Below are 14,412 nucleotides of genomic sequence, written 5' to 3' on the forward strand. Positions count from 1 at the left end.
GGGACGAAGATGTTTGGGAAGAGGACAGAAGCTTGGTTTGGTGTAGAAGGCTTTCAGCCGTACATGTTTGAGCCCTTGCCTCGCAACGCTGCCAGTTTTGTTAGCTCTACGCCTGCTGAAGACAGACGTTTATCCCTTTAATCACTGGGACGGAACTCAATGGGAAAGTAAGTGGCAAAGATTGACAGATGCCCATTGATATATGATTGGCAGAATTTAAGTGTTCAGGCTGACATATAACTAACTGGCCTGCATAAGATCATGGAGGGAAAAAAAAAACAGATTTTAAGACAGGATTTATTTTGTTTTTATAGAAATTTTCTAAATTTTGTGACAATGTCGTCAAATAAAGAGTACATTTATATAGATGTTTAAACCAGATTTTACATTTAAACATGATTTCCCTAGGACTTTAAAGCTCAAATAATTATACTTTAGAACCCTGAACCTGTCTGAACGCTGCATGGATTCCTGGAACCCTGGATTAGTCTGTTCCTGTTAGGATCGGATACCCCTGACCGGGTTACCGACTCCTGGATCTCAGAATGGTCCTGTTTTGAGCTGTTTTCCTGACCTAGCTCGGACTCCTGCCAGCTCACTGGGGCTGCTGAATCGGGGACACTCTGGGCGGCTCCGCGCCGCATTTCATTGGCTGGATCTTGCCTTACCCTGTTAAACCAGGTAAGTGCCTCATGTGGTCACTTACCTGTGTTTCTCCCTCAACCAGAGTGCCAGTGATGGGTGGCGCTCTGCTTCCCCGTGCAGCCGCTGCAGATCCGCAGATCCACATCTGTTACTTCTGTTTGTTTGGATAAACATTTTGAATTTCTCCACTGGCTATCTTGCCTGAATCCTACATTCTGGGTTGATATTTTGTGATTTAAGGGAGGTTGTAGTTTATTTTATTGCAATATGTAATTTATTGCTGTTCAAAACAAAGGAGGGACGACTGAAGACACCAAAACTTTGTTTTAAGCCCAGCCAGTAAAATTTTGGAACCACTGCATTAGTTAACTAATTTATATACTACAGACATATCGCAGAAGCTTGGAAAGACACAATTCATTGCTTTGTTGTTTTTCCTGAAAAAGGCCAAAAGCAAACTTTATCATTTGTAACAGATTCTTACAAGATGGACATGAAACACAAGCTGTGAGTAATGAACATATGAAAAAAAAACCTCCACAGTTTTTTTTTTTCTATTTATATTCCATACTGAAAAAATACATAAAACTACAAGCTGTGCAAAACTTCTTCTAAAAAATTTCTTCGCGTCCTTCTGGTTTCTCCCATACTCAGAGGTGACCACATCCTGTCAAAATGTCTGTCAGACTTGTCTAAGTTTTTAAAACGGATGTTTTTATCAAAATTGTTAACGGGACTTTTTTTTTTGTCAATTTTAACACAGGATGTTTGACTCAGTTATATTAACTGCCTATGATTTATAAACTTCTCTATGGTGCAGGAAGCAATACTAGCTTAGTTAACGTAACCACAAAAACCTCAATGGGCAGTGATGTAACTGCATTTACTTTGGTTAGTAAGTTAAAGTTAATTTTTGGTTCACCTCAATCTCTCTGAAATGTATACAGCTTAATATATAGAATATAGCTTAGACAAAAAAGAAAGGGTGAAGTAATACAAAGCAGTTTATGTAGGGTTAGAATTACAGACATTGACATAAAAGCATTCTAAAGATTAGCATTTCTATACCCCTTAGTTGGCACCGCATTTAAAGTGGAAATAACCCCAGCTTAAGCCCCTCACCTCGGCCCCAAAGTGGTCTTGGCCTTCATTGCTTAATAAGGGAAACACTTCAGGGGAAACTTTGAGAATTAGTCTGGAGATGAGGTTCCTCTTTTCTATTGGGTTTACTTTCACATTAAGGCACAACAGACGAGGTTGTAGTAACTTATGCTAGGGTTAAAATCCAAAACCTGCTACTCCTGATATATTTTATTCAAGATAATCTGAATAAAAATTTAGTTTGATTGATCGTTGCTCATGTTTTCATGCACAGAAAATCACAACAGAGCAGAAACAAATATAAACCCATCTTATCAGGAATCTCCTGCAAGCATCTCATCTGCATAGGACCAGCAGCCATTTGCATTTCTATGAAGAAAATAACAGTTATGTTAACGTAGAGCATTGCAAAAAATGTGTTTTTGTATAAGCATAGGTTATTAAGGATACCTGCTAATGGTTTAAAAAAAGCGTAACAGCAGAACACAGGAAACGATCCATGGGACAAACCGGGGGTATCTCGATCTCCCTGAATAAGACAGATGTTAGAAAATTAATCTAACAGTATTGCATACTTTGTAGAAAGCTTAGCAGACTTCTAGCAGCTCATGTTGATAAAATTAACATGTCTGCAGCTAACATCCAGTCCTGTCTCAGAATGTACAAATACTTTTAGGGTTTTTTCTGCCTTTTGCTGCTTTGCACCAATCTTCTATCACCATAGCAACACATTCAGGAGCTTGGGTTAAAGTAAAAAAAAACATGACACCTCTAATCAATTTGCAAAGAGTATCTAAAGGTCATATGCTTCGAAATGATGCCGTGTTCAAACAAAGTCAATATCAAATCTTTTTTTTTAAATGGCATCCTATACAAGCGCTTAAGACAGTAAATTGTGCATGCCAGCCCTATTGGTGGCGCTTAGCGGGAACACCATATAGTCATCAAAAACTGCATAAATGCACAGACAACCCATGCAAGCCAAGAGCAAAAGGCAGCAGAGGCACATGCTGGTTACAAAGAGAGAGGGCGCTATGACATCATCGTTTTAAAATGTTGCGACGTCATTTTACATGAACACACATCAAAACGCCATTTTAAATTCTTTTCACTCTGGGACCCAGTTCCAACAGGAATTACTTTTGTTCAACCAAAACACCTGACCTGTGTGGATCGTACAGGCAGGCTCGGACTGGTAAAATCATACCGGCCCAAACACTTACTCTCCGGCCAAAGCTCCTACCTGTGACAGTAAATAACTTAAGGAGCTCAAGAAGTAATCCAATGTTAACTACCTAAACGATGCATGCAGTATATATAGTATAGCCCTTCCTTGTCATGCACATCCTTGTGAACGTTGGCATATGGTGTCATTTTCTATTTCTTCAAACTGTAAAATCCTTGCAACAAACTAAATTATAATAAAACTAAAATCCTTTCTTTAAACCCAACTACGATGTTTCTGTTATATTTGGCAAATTTATGTTTGAATATTTTGCAAAAATATGTTGCTGTGCATGATGGGGTTTTGCATCTTGTTTACATTATTCCATTTTATTTCCCACATGCCACCTAGACTGGCGGTGAATGCTCACACAGTGCTGACCTTTCATGTTTTAATTCTTGAAGAGCTGCTTTTTTGCCACTATATTGTATTGTTTTATGTTGGTGTTTTTACAACACTCAGGCTCAGTGTTCATACGAATGAAACAACATTCTTTTGTGCTACTGGAGAACAGAAATAAGGGGATCATTGTTTCCTCTGTTAAAGCCTGACTAATTTGCCTGACTATAAATGTGTCATATTTATTAGTCTGTGCATATCACAGTTCATAAATAATAACTTGGATTTAGTGGATGTTTCTACCTGTTTCATTGGCAGATCCTCTGGGATGGGAAGTCAAAGGCCTCTGAGAACAGCTTTCTGCATTAAAAAAAAACAAAATGTTTAAAAGGAAACTTCAAGAAATAATATTAACAATAAGCTTTACTAGCATAAGACTGTTTACCACCACCCACATTATAAGGAAGATATATTATATTAATATAGTGAATTTGGTTTTTAAAGTTAATAAAATGTACTTTTCAATCGATCAGTCGCTTTAGTCAGTCTGTTACTGCCATAGTTGTGGAGCTGATGGCTGGTTTATCTGTTTATTCCATTCACCTGTCTAATTGCCCAGTTGTTCATAACCGTTTCATCTGATCCACCTGGTTCCTGCTGCTATCTATGCTGCCTGTTTGCCTGCCATCGGCACCAGATTATTCGAGCTGTTTGTGAGAGTAACACTAACGATTGAATATCATTCTGATTTTCTGATCCTGACATTTTTCCGCTAGTGGGACTTCTAAGTTTTGCTTTGCCCCTGTATTTGCTCTGTTAGCCAGATCTGTTCTGGACTGATTCCTGGATTCTGCCGGCATAATGAACTTGGACCTGTCATCCGACTCCGACTTTGGATTCCCCTCACAGATACTGCTGCTGCTCCCTGATGGCTGGGGCCGGCTCATTAGTCTGCTCTGCTCATTCACTCAGAACTCTGCAGGGACGGCTCCCGCTGCAAGCTGTGGAGAAACCTCCTGATTGGATTCTACTCCTTCCTCCGGAGTCGGACTGAACTGAGAACCAGGTTAGTAACCTATGTTCATAGTCATGGCCCATCTAAGATTCAAAAACTTTGCCAGAGAACCCAGTGCTCCCACCGCAGCAGACGAGCAGCCCTGTGTTCTGTATTTAAAATAAACGCTTTGAATTTTCCCTCTTTCTGTCTCACCTGAATATTGGGTCCTACATTCTGAGATCATTGCAGTTACTCTGATTAATAATCAGACAAGCCAGTACTTTATAATATAGTATAATTGATATAAGAAGAGAGAAGGAAACAAAGGAATTACACATAGGTTCATGCAACATAATAATATTTGCATAAATAAAACTGGATAGAAATGTTTTCAATATTGAAGGACATGCACCATCCCATTAAACACAGACAGAAATACAAATCAACTAAATTCAAATTCCTACAGATAGATACTTTGTGTCACCTATGGGGTAGGTTAAGCATATAACTAAATAAATCAGAACTGTTAAAAAAAACAAAACATTTACATTTGTCTTAAAACCATCAATGGTATAAAGCAGCTACTCACGGTTACATGTTGCTTGTTTCTCTTGTTGCTGGGCAAAAGAAAATAAAACAAATGGAGAAAATAAGAAATAAGTTTTTTGTACATATATTTATTTAGCTCTGAGTTTCAGTTGTAATGATAGTAGATACCTGATCAGGGCAGTGAAGACTGTACTTGACTGTCGTGTCACACCTGTAGGTGTACAGAGAGCTGATGTTTGAAGCAATCACCTGGAGTTTGTCATTCTCCTCACTATTAGCAATGACGTAGTCCTAAAAGGGGAACATAATGAACACGAATAAAATCACAACTCACAGGACTTAGGATTTTGAATGATTTTTAAGTTTAATGGTTTAACAAAAAAGTTGATTTTTATAGAATCCTTGTGATTTAAAAACAAACAAAAAAAGACATTTTTAAAAAGATTTTTTAAAATTGTGAAAAAAAAAGACATATGCTAACATTTTCAATCACATTAAAAAATAAAGGTCTTTTTTGGCGCAGCGGATAGCACTGCTGCCTTGCAGCAAGAAGGTTGCGGGTTTGATTCCGGGATCTTTGTGTATGGAGTTTGCATGTTCTCCCTGAGCATACATGGGTTCTCTCCTGGTACTCCGGCTTCCTCCCACAGTCCAAAAACATGACTGTTACGTTACCGTACTGTAATTGGCTTCTCTAAATCCTCCTTAAGTGTGAGTGTTTGTGAATGGTTGTTTGTCCTGTTTGTCTCTGTGATGAACTGGTGACCTGTCCAGGGTGTACCCTGCCTCCCACCCGTAGACAGCTGGAAATAGGCACCAGCACCCCTCCCAACCCCACTCGGGATAAAGCGTGTCAGAGAATGGATGAAGTTTTGGAGACCTCTGCATCATCAGTGTGATATTTTTGTTCTCAAAAACCCTAACTTACAGAGTCAGACACATATAGTTAACAGAAAAAGCATTAAAGATTATATAGAAATGCATAACTGTATAAAAATGTATGCAATTAAATAATCTAACTTAGAACAAATGTGTTTTTGTGTTTTTTATTTCATTTGTTAGAAAATTCAATGACAACAATATAACTTTCAGTCAATTATGTCATGGTCCAAGCTTTAAAGTGTTAAGTTTGATCGTTAATAACTTACGGATGAGTTGCTCCAGGAATATGAACATCCAGAGCGTTCTTTCACAGGAACGGTGTAAATTACACCATGGCTGGTTATGGTTGGGATGCATTTCAGCTCCTCAGCGCTGCAGATTTGATCTAATAAAAAACAAAGAAGTCTGTAAACAACACTTTGCTTGATATGTTTAGGTTTATTACAGTAGCATATTCTAACATTTATGTTTGATATATTATGGATATTTTTCTTTATATTCTCTGTTCACAATATTTTTTCATAGAGAGAGATCATTGCAATCAAGCCTCCAATTCCTCTTAAAAAAAAGACATTCTAAACAAGCATAACAGTTGTATGAAACTGTAGACAGCGGTTAGTATTGGTCTTGGCTCCGCTTCAAAACCAACTAATCTGAATGTAAATCAAATATACTAAGAGAGTTGTTTTACTGCAGATAACATGCTAGGTATATGCAGCAAAAACTGCTGGGGGCAAAAAAAAAAAACAGTTCTTGGTTAGTCTAGACTGATCACTATGAATCAACAAGAAAATGAAAGCACACTATATTCATATTTTCCAAATAAATCACTGAAGACAGACCTGATTTGTATGAGGGTGGCTGCTAATACCACTACGCACGTCAGTGCTGTTTAAATTAATGTAATAACTGAGCTGAGCTGCTATTATCTATCATTTATTTTAAAAAAGACTCATAAACGACTGCAGAGACAAACTCTGTATTGTACTATAGTGTTGTGAATAATTAATTGCTTTTTTTTGTTAGTTTTTGGTTGATATTCTCACACAAAAGAGGCAAGGCTGATTTATTAGGGGTGTGAGAAAAAATTGATTTGGTGATATATCATGATTTTTGGATGCTCGATATAATATTGATCTATGAGTTACTAATATAGATTAAAAAAAAAAAACATGACCAAAAAACAATGAGGGAAACGTTTGCTGTGCAGCACAGAGTCATATCTGTGGTTGAGACAGTCATGACTCAAACCACAAAGAACATGGAAAACAAAAGTATAAAACAATCTGATGAACATTTACAGCACTCGCTTTATTCCTTATACATTTAATTTGATAGCTGGGGGAAATATCGCAATATATAATGATATTGCAATATTGTGATAATATGGTATTGCAACCCAAGTATCGTGACATATATCGTATCGCAACACCCATGACAACACTCACCAGGCCAGCTGACAGCCTTGGTGTATGTATGTATGTATATAAAGTCTTAATTGATCAATCTTTGAATGAGGGGTCTGTCCTTAAATTTTTCATTTTTTAAGTAATCTTTTCTGGAAGCAAGATAAACTAAAAGTTAATTTCATAAGATAAATATATTTCTTTATTGAGTACATACGATCTATTTATTTTTATGTTTATATTCATACATCTTTGCAATTTTTATCTTATGAAAGATGTGGCACATTTGGCTTTCCATACAAGCTCCAGTCGCATTTGATCCCATTTATAGATTTTTACTTGCGTGACAAAATAATTTGGACCACAAAATGTTCTGGTCAAAATCTTTCTTAACCCTTTATTGGGCACTCAGTGAAATACTGTGAGATCCATATTTCAAGCCAATAGTGTTATTGGAATCCAGGAAAAGACCTTATTACCTTTGAAAAGTTAAAACAATATGAATATTTTGATGGCAAAAATTATTGACAATGTAGTAACAAGAAACACCAACTTGTCTAAATATATTAAGAAAAATAATAAAAGTGCTTCTATAAGAATTTCATGAAAAACACTCTGAGAGTGAAAGAAACATTTTTTTTGGTAGAATATAACCTTAGAGGCATTAATCCTGACACTGGCACTTACATTTTTTAGTTTATAAACCTAAATATAATTGTTGACTAAACCTATTAACTTCTTAACTTTACTTTTCAACTTTTTAATTAGCTTTTTTTCTTGACTTGTTAACTTGATAACTTATATCATTCAAGGGCTCTTCTAATTGGTGAAATGCCAAAATAAGATGTACAGCCATGTAGCAGTATCTTTGCTGAATGGCTGGATATAGATCTTGTGCTTCTAGACCTCACTGAGGGACGGGGGCGACTCCATTTGTAAGGGGTATGCAACTGATCAAAAACGTTAACTTGCCCTATAAAGGGTAAGCAGTTCAGGCTGTAGAGTAATATCTTTTTATTCACTTCCACTGCAGCATTGTTGCAGCCGCTATGTAGTCACGGCCCATGTAGTCATGTCAGTCAAATTCAAACATCTCAACCTCATAGCAATATCCACTGGTCTTAAATATAACTTCAATCAGCAAAGATAGGGAACAAACCCTTAACAGAAACTGTTGAGGTGTTTGCTCCATCAGAGCCTGATAAGCTATGACCACCTTCTCAGGCTTTTGCAGTTAAGGTCAATATAAAGTGAAGGTGTTCCTGTGGTTTTATGCGGCTTCTACAGATGAGAGCCGCTGTAGCCTTAATGTTAAATTGAGCTGCTGCCTAACCGTGTACGGAGGGGAATATTCAGGTTATTTACTGTCCTGCCTCCAGCTGCAGCGCAGCCAGCCTTATAGCAGTTTGACAAACCTCAGAGAAACTGCATCAGCAGCATAACCAGAAGGAATGGCTGGTGGTGGTTAACGTTGACAGCCGTCCTTTGAAAAACAGAATCGTTTCTATTGTAGAAATAGAAGTACCTGTCCCATATTTATTAAAAAAGGAATGCACTTTGTCCTGTATTAAGGCCAATTTATGCTTCTGATGCATAGCTTCTGCAACCATCAAATCTGTCTCTGTGCGCGACCACGCCCCCTGTGCAGAGGTTCTGCAACCGTCGTAGCGCACCTCAAAAAAAAAAAAATCCCGACTATGTGTTGGACGGTCGCAAACCCCGCAGACCTCAAGTGGAAGTGCACGGACAAAAAGCAGCTGTGATTGGTTCTTGGTATGCCTTTCTGGCTGCCTGTGTGGTCGTCCTTCTTGATTTGGTGCAGGGACGCGCCATTTTTAAAAACCGAGGAACAACTACAATGGACAACTATGACGATAGGTTAATGGAGGAGGTTCGGAAGTACAGCCATTTATACGATGCCTCAGACAAATTATAGAAAGACGCCAAGGTCTCTACCAAAACAAAGTTCATGTGACCATCGGCCAACGTTCGAATTTCTATTTGAGAACTTGTGAGTTCCCTAGAAATTCCAGACCAGAAGAATACCAGCAAAACTGCGAAAAGCGACATTTGCAGTGTGCGGTTGCAGAGGTCTAATCTGCCCTTTACTGTGAGAGTAAAAAAAATAGTCAGTAAAAAGCTAATGGAAAATGAAGAACAAGGGCACATTAGATACTAAACTTGTTCCCGGGCCCTGTGCTGCGTTATGACCAATGAGCTGACAACAAATATGAAACGATCCAGAATACCCTCATCCCATTGGAGCCGAGATTTGCTCACAGAGAAGACAGCGAGAGACAACAGAGAAGCAACACTCAAAGACAAATAACTCCTCACTGCTGCAAGACCTCAGAGGAAATACAAGTGGAAAAAGTAAGCTGTTGCCACATAATGTGGCATTAACCTAATTATTTTTTTTCTGCTTTTAAACTGTTGCCTACTGTCATTGCATTTAAGGCACAAATATGTTTACAAGTTTGCTGTTGCACCAAAAATGTGCACTATTTATGTATTGTTTTATATTCATTTTTACAGTTTGAAGTTAAGCAGGACAGGCTTATGTTTAAGATACTTATTTTATTTCAGCAAAGTTTATTATTTTGTATTAAAGTGAATTGCTGGATAATAATTTGTTTTCCATGTGTTCCTGTCACTCACAAATATGCATCTAATTCAATGCAGATTTGAGTCAAATAGTTAAAAAAAATCACTTCACAAACAAAGGGGGGATAAAAAAATCACCGCGCCAGGAGGGGTGAAAGCAATAGGGTCAGATGGCGTGCACATGAGGTGTCCCTTTTTTTTTTTTAAAGGAGTTGTCAACCCTAATGGGTTACTTCCCAATACTGTGGTGGATAAACAAAAGAAAGTATTAATAGGACAAACTTAAACTTAAGAAATTAAGAGTAAACATCAAATTTGCTTGTAAACATCTTTACCTTGGGCCCGGGACAACTGGCCCCTGTGTAGCACAACAAGAAAATTCAAAGAGGAATGGTAAATTCTAGTGGCATAAAGCTAACACAACTATTTAGGATAATAAAAATGAAAAATTAAAATAGCAGATTATCTGAGACAAAGATTTAACATCTGGGTTTGCATGGCAGAGAGAAAGCAATCTGCCTCTTAACAGGAGCAGCTTGAATGTTGCAATAATTACAACAAGTGTAACGTTCTGAGTAATGAATGTTATCTAAGTGTAACTGTGAACAGCTAATAAGCAATACTGATATGAAAACATTAACAGCATTTAATTATGGAGAAAGCAAAGCTCTGTGTGATCTCAGGTACTTTCCTTAACCAGAGGCAAAAGTGCACAGGTTGCGCAACAATTATTCACTGACACTATTTCCACACCTACAGCACCTGAGAAGTGATAATGACAGAATAATAGTGCCAAATTGCTATAACATAACTCTTATCATTAGGTCTTTATTCTTGTAGATAAAGAGGTTTTAATATGGCCCTAATAATGCACCCTATGGGTGTGCAAAAAGTCAAATAAATATTAACAATTAAAAGCACTCTTAAATAGAAAACAGTATGCACTATTAAGCTTCTGTAATAAAAAACAACTTACCAGAATTTAAAATGAACAAGGTGATTACCAAAGAAGCTGAAACATGGTGCTTTGGATGAGACATCCTCTCCCTCTGCGCGCAGCAGCCCGTCTGTTCCTCAATCAACTTTAACTGCTCTCATGGGTTGTGGGCGGAGATAAAAACCTCAGCATAACGTCAGCAGGCCACACAGGCAGTGATTTGTTTAAAAGGAATGAAGATATTGAACATCCCACTCAATTTGAATATGCAATTTTAGGAAGTATTAGATCAGTGTCTTTCTCTGCACTGGGATTTATGAATAAAAATGCCTCTTGCTTCTTTACTGACTTTTGAAATGTTTTCTCAAATTCTGAGTAGGAGTTTTAGCAACCAAATTGCATAACTAAGGGTAAGAATACCAGTTCTAGTTAAGGTTTGGTTCTAGCTTCAGCTAAGAATTTCATGAAAGTTGTAAGATGGCCCTGAAAAGGCTGAAGAAAATACCCTTTGCAAAATCCCCCCCATCCCCCCCCAAATAACTTTGAATTGCATTCATTCACTGTTGTTGAGCGGAAACTACATAAGGAGAAGTAAGTAAACCTCAAATGTTGGGTGCACAGCACTATAAAATCACATGAACTAAGAAGTAGGAAGAGTAACAAAGACAACCGGACGGTTGGAACAGCCGTTTTCCTACAGCTGTTAAAATGTCACTTGAATCTAAATGAAGGAGGGCAAAAGGGAAGTATACGATTCTCTCTGATCACAAAATTAGCAAAAGAAATCCAGTGACACTGACTTTCCACATGCATTGGTTTTCATTCTTAGTTGAAACCCTACTGGAACAAAGACAATCCATTACTTTTAGACAGAGCCCCCAGAGGAGCTACGTTAGTTGCCTTTTCTAACATAGGAAGTATTTATGGATCAGTGATTCCATGCTCCTTTTTGATGTCTTTCTCCATGAATCATCATGGCCTTTGCAGAACTTCCTGTTAAAAGGGAGTTTTTCCTCTCCACTGTCCTGTCTCATAAAAATAAACAGAATTTAAAGGATTTTATCTGTCCTTGTCTAAAACCATTTAGACTGACAAATCACAACAACTGCAGGTGGGAACTTTAACCAATACCTGAATCAGATCAGCAGGATAAAGCAACCTAAAGGCTTGTTTACAGTATTTCATTTCATTGCATTTTTTTTTCCTAATTCCTCAAACAAGGTTGTTTGTGAAACTGAAGTGTATTGGATATTTGATAAATCAAAGCAGGAAAATGTTTAAAAATTGTGCATTGTATTATTTTTTTTTACATCCTATTAGCCTTTTACATTCCTTATTCTAACAGGATGTGCTAACGGCAGACATTAAATACTAGGTCCTGCTGCTGCACACATGCAGTATTTGTGGTAACTCCAAACTGGTCTTCAATACCTCTAACTATATTAACAATACTGTGATCAGAGACAACAGAATAGTTCAGATGACAAGCGTATCAGCCTATCTAATGATTAATTAGGTAATGACTCATGTATACCTATTTTCATTTTTTTTTTTTTATGATAAAGATTTAAGAATTGGTTTATTATGACACTGACTCATGTTACAGTTTATCTGTGTTTTTAGTTTTTTTAGGTGGTTTTACTTTTACTTTTGCAGGTTTCCATTGAGGAAATGTATCTAAAGCAAATGGCTAAATTTCAAATCCTGACATGCCGATAACCTGCAACATTTAGATGTGTCCCTAACTATTTTCCATCAGCAGTCGATATCTGACAAACCTACTAACTATCTGATTATAGAATTAAGTGTGTTGAAATGGCAGAAAGATTATACATAGTTTCTGTAGTTGATGTTTGACCATCTAATGAGAGGGCATTATCTGCAAACCTTTGAGGAGCAGGGACAGCTAATAATAGACATGAGAGAAGTAAAATCATGACAAATGTAAATCTTATCATTCATCTCTGTCTGGCTGTTTATAACTTCCAGTGAAAAGCAAGAGGTTAGACATGACTTGCAATCACAGCCTACGTCACACACAGAAACATTACTAACCACATACAGTCTTCCTTTCTTTAATGTTTGCAACAACAAAAAAACACGAAAGACAATTAAATGATTAATGAATATCTTAAAATAAAACATGAAAAATCATATAAATTCTTCTAGTTTTTTTTGCACAATCATAACACCCTTATTTTCTGTTTGACTTTGCACACAGCCTTCTCATAGTTTGACGTCAGACAGATCATTTGGCATTTTGCGCAATTTCCTGTTGTATGTGTTTGTTACATGATTTGTTTTAACAACCAAAAACAAACCGTGCATGCATTATTATCTTTCTCTTTTTTTAACTATTCATTGCTTTTGAAGAACTTGTGTATATTAATACAACATTAATTTCTCCTCTAATGTTGGATTAGATTGTTTATTAAAATGTTGTCCCTATGAAAGGATGGCATGTGTTTGCATAATCCATATTTTCTTTACAGCGCTCTTAACTATTCTGCAAACAATAGCAGAATCTTAACTCAGTATTTTTCCACAAGTTTCTGCAGAAAATAGAAAGCATATAGAAGTGCCACTGACTTCCAACATGCATAGCTTCTGCCTCTGTTAAAAAATATCTACCTCTTTGCTCCCTTGCAGTCGATTTTACTTTGAATTTCTGAGTGTACTACACCTGTGTTAGCATATGTCCAGGGTAACTGTTTTGACTATCTATAGTTCACGTGAACTGGTGTCTCATGTGGGTACTTTCCTATTTTCTCATGTTAATAGAAATTCCCTTTTATATAGTTCCAGTAAATCACACAGTGCTCTTCTGCACATTCCTTCTTTCTGTCTGTCTTCTCACAACAAATTTATACAAAGTCTTCAAGGATATCGCAAGCAAATTTCCCCTGTATGCTTTACATTTGGGTGTGTTTACCAAGTGTGGTTAAATAACAAAAAACAAAACAAACAGAAGCTGTTTAGGTTTTTCAGTAGCTTGTGTGCAAATAGTGGTGACATGGTAGGAAAAGTAAGTTTTGTATAAATGTTGGTTAAAGTGCCAAATGCATATGCACAAAAAAAAGAAAAAAAAAATGTAGAAGAATTAGGGGTATGAAGCCCTCAGCAAAACCTAGCGAGCAGATGACTCATCTCAACTTCCTCTGACTGGAATTTACACGGGTGGCTTTTCAAAACTACAAAACTATATTTTTTATCTTCTGCATGAAGGTTTGATGGACCCTAACTGACATCAACTTTCAAATCCTTACTAATTTAAATAATAAGTCAAAGGCTGTATGTTTCTATTTATAAACTTGGTCAATGTTCTTATATGCTCAACTTTATCTTTAAACAGAACATGGAGGAATCCTTTAGACCCACTGCAATACTTTTATCTAAAAAGGTAACAAAGAATGATTTTTTTTACCCATAATGTATTGACCAAACATAAATAAAAAAAAGAGAAGGCAAATTAATATAAAAAATAGATTAACAGAGAGTATGTCTCTTGAATCTAAATGAAGGAGGGCAAAAGTGAAGTGCACGATTCTCTCTGCACACAAAATTAGCAAAAGAAATCCAGTGATACTGACTTTCCTCATGCATTGGTTTACCTACTTAGTTGAAACCATACTGGAACCAAGACAATCCATTGCATTTGGACAGAGCCCCCTGTGGAGCTACGTTACAGTTTCCTTGTCTAACATGGGAAGTATTTATGGATCAGTGA

The sequence above is a fragment of the Cyprinodon variegatus genome, unplaced genomic scaffold, assembly GCF_000732505.1.
Source record: "Cyprinodon variegatus isolate N-32 unplaced genomic scaffold, C_variegatus-1.0 Scaffold458, whole genome shotgun sequence".
In the NCBI taxonomy this organism is placed as follows: Eukaryota; Metazoa; Chordata; class Actinopteri; order Cyprinodontiformes; family Cyprinodontidae; genus Cyprinodon; species Cyprinodon variegatus.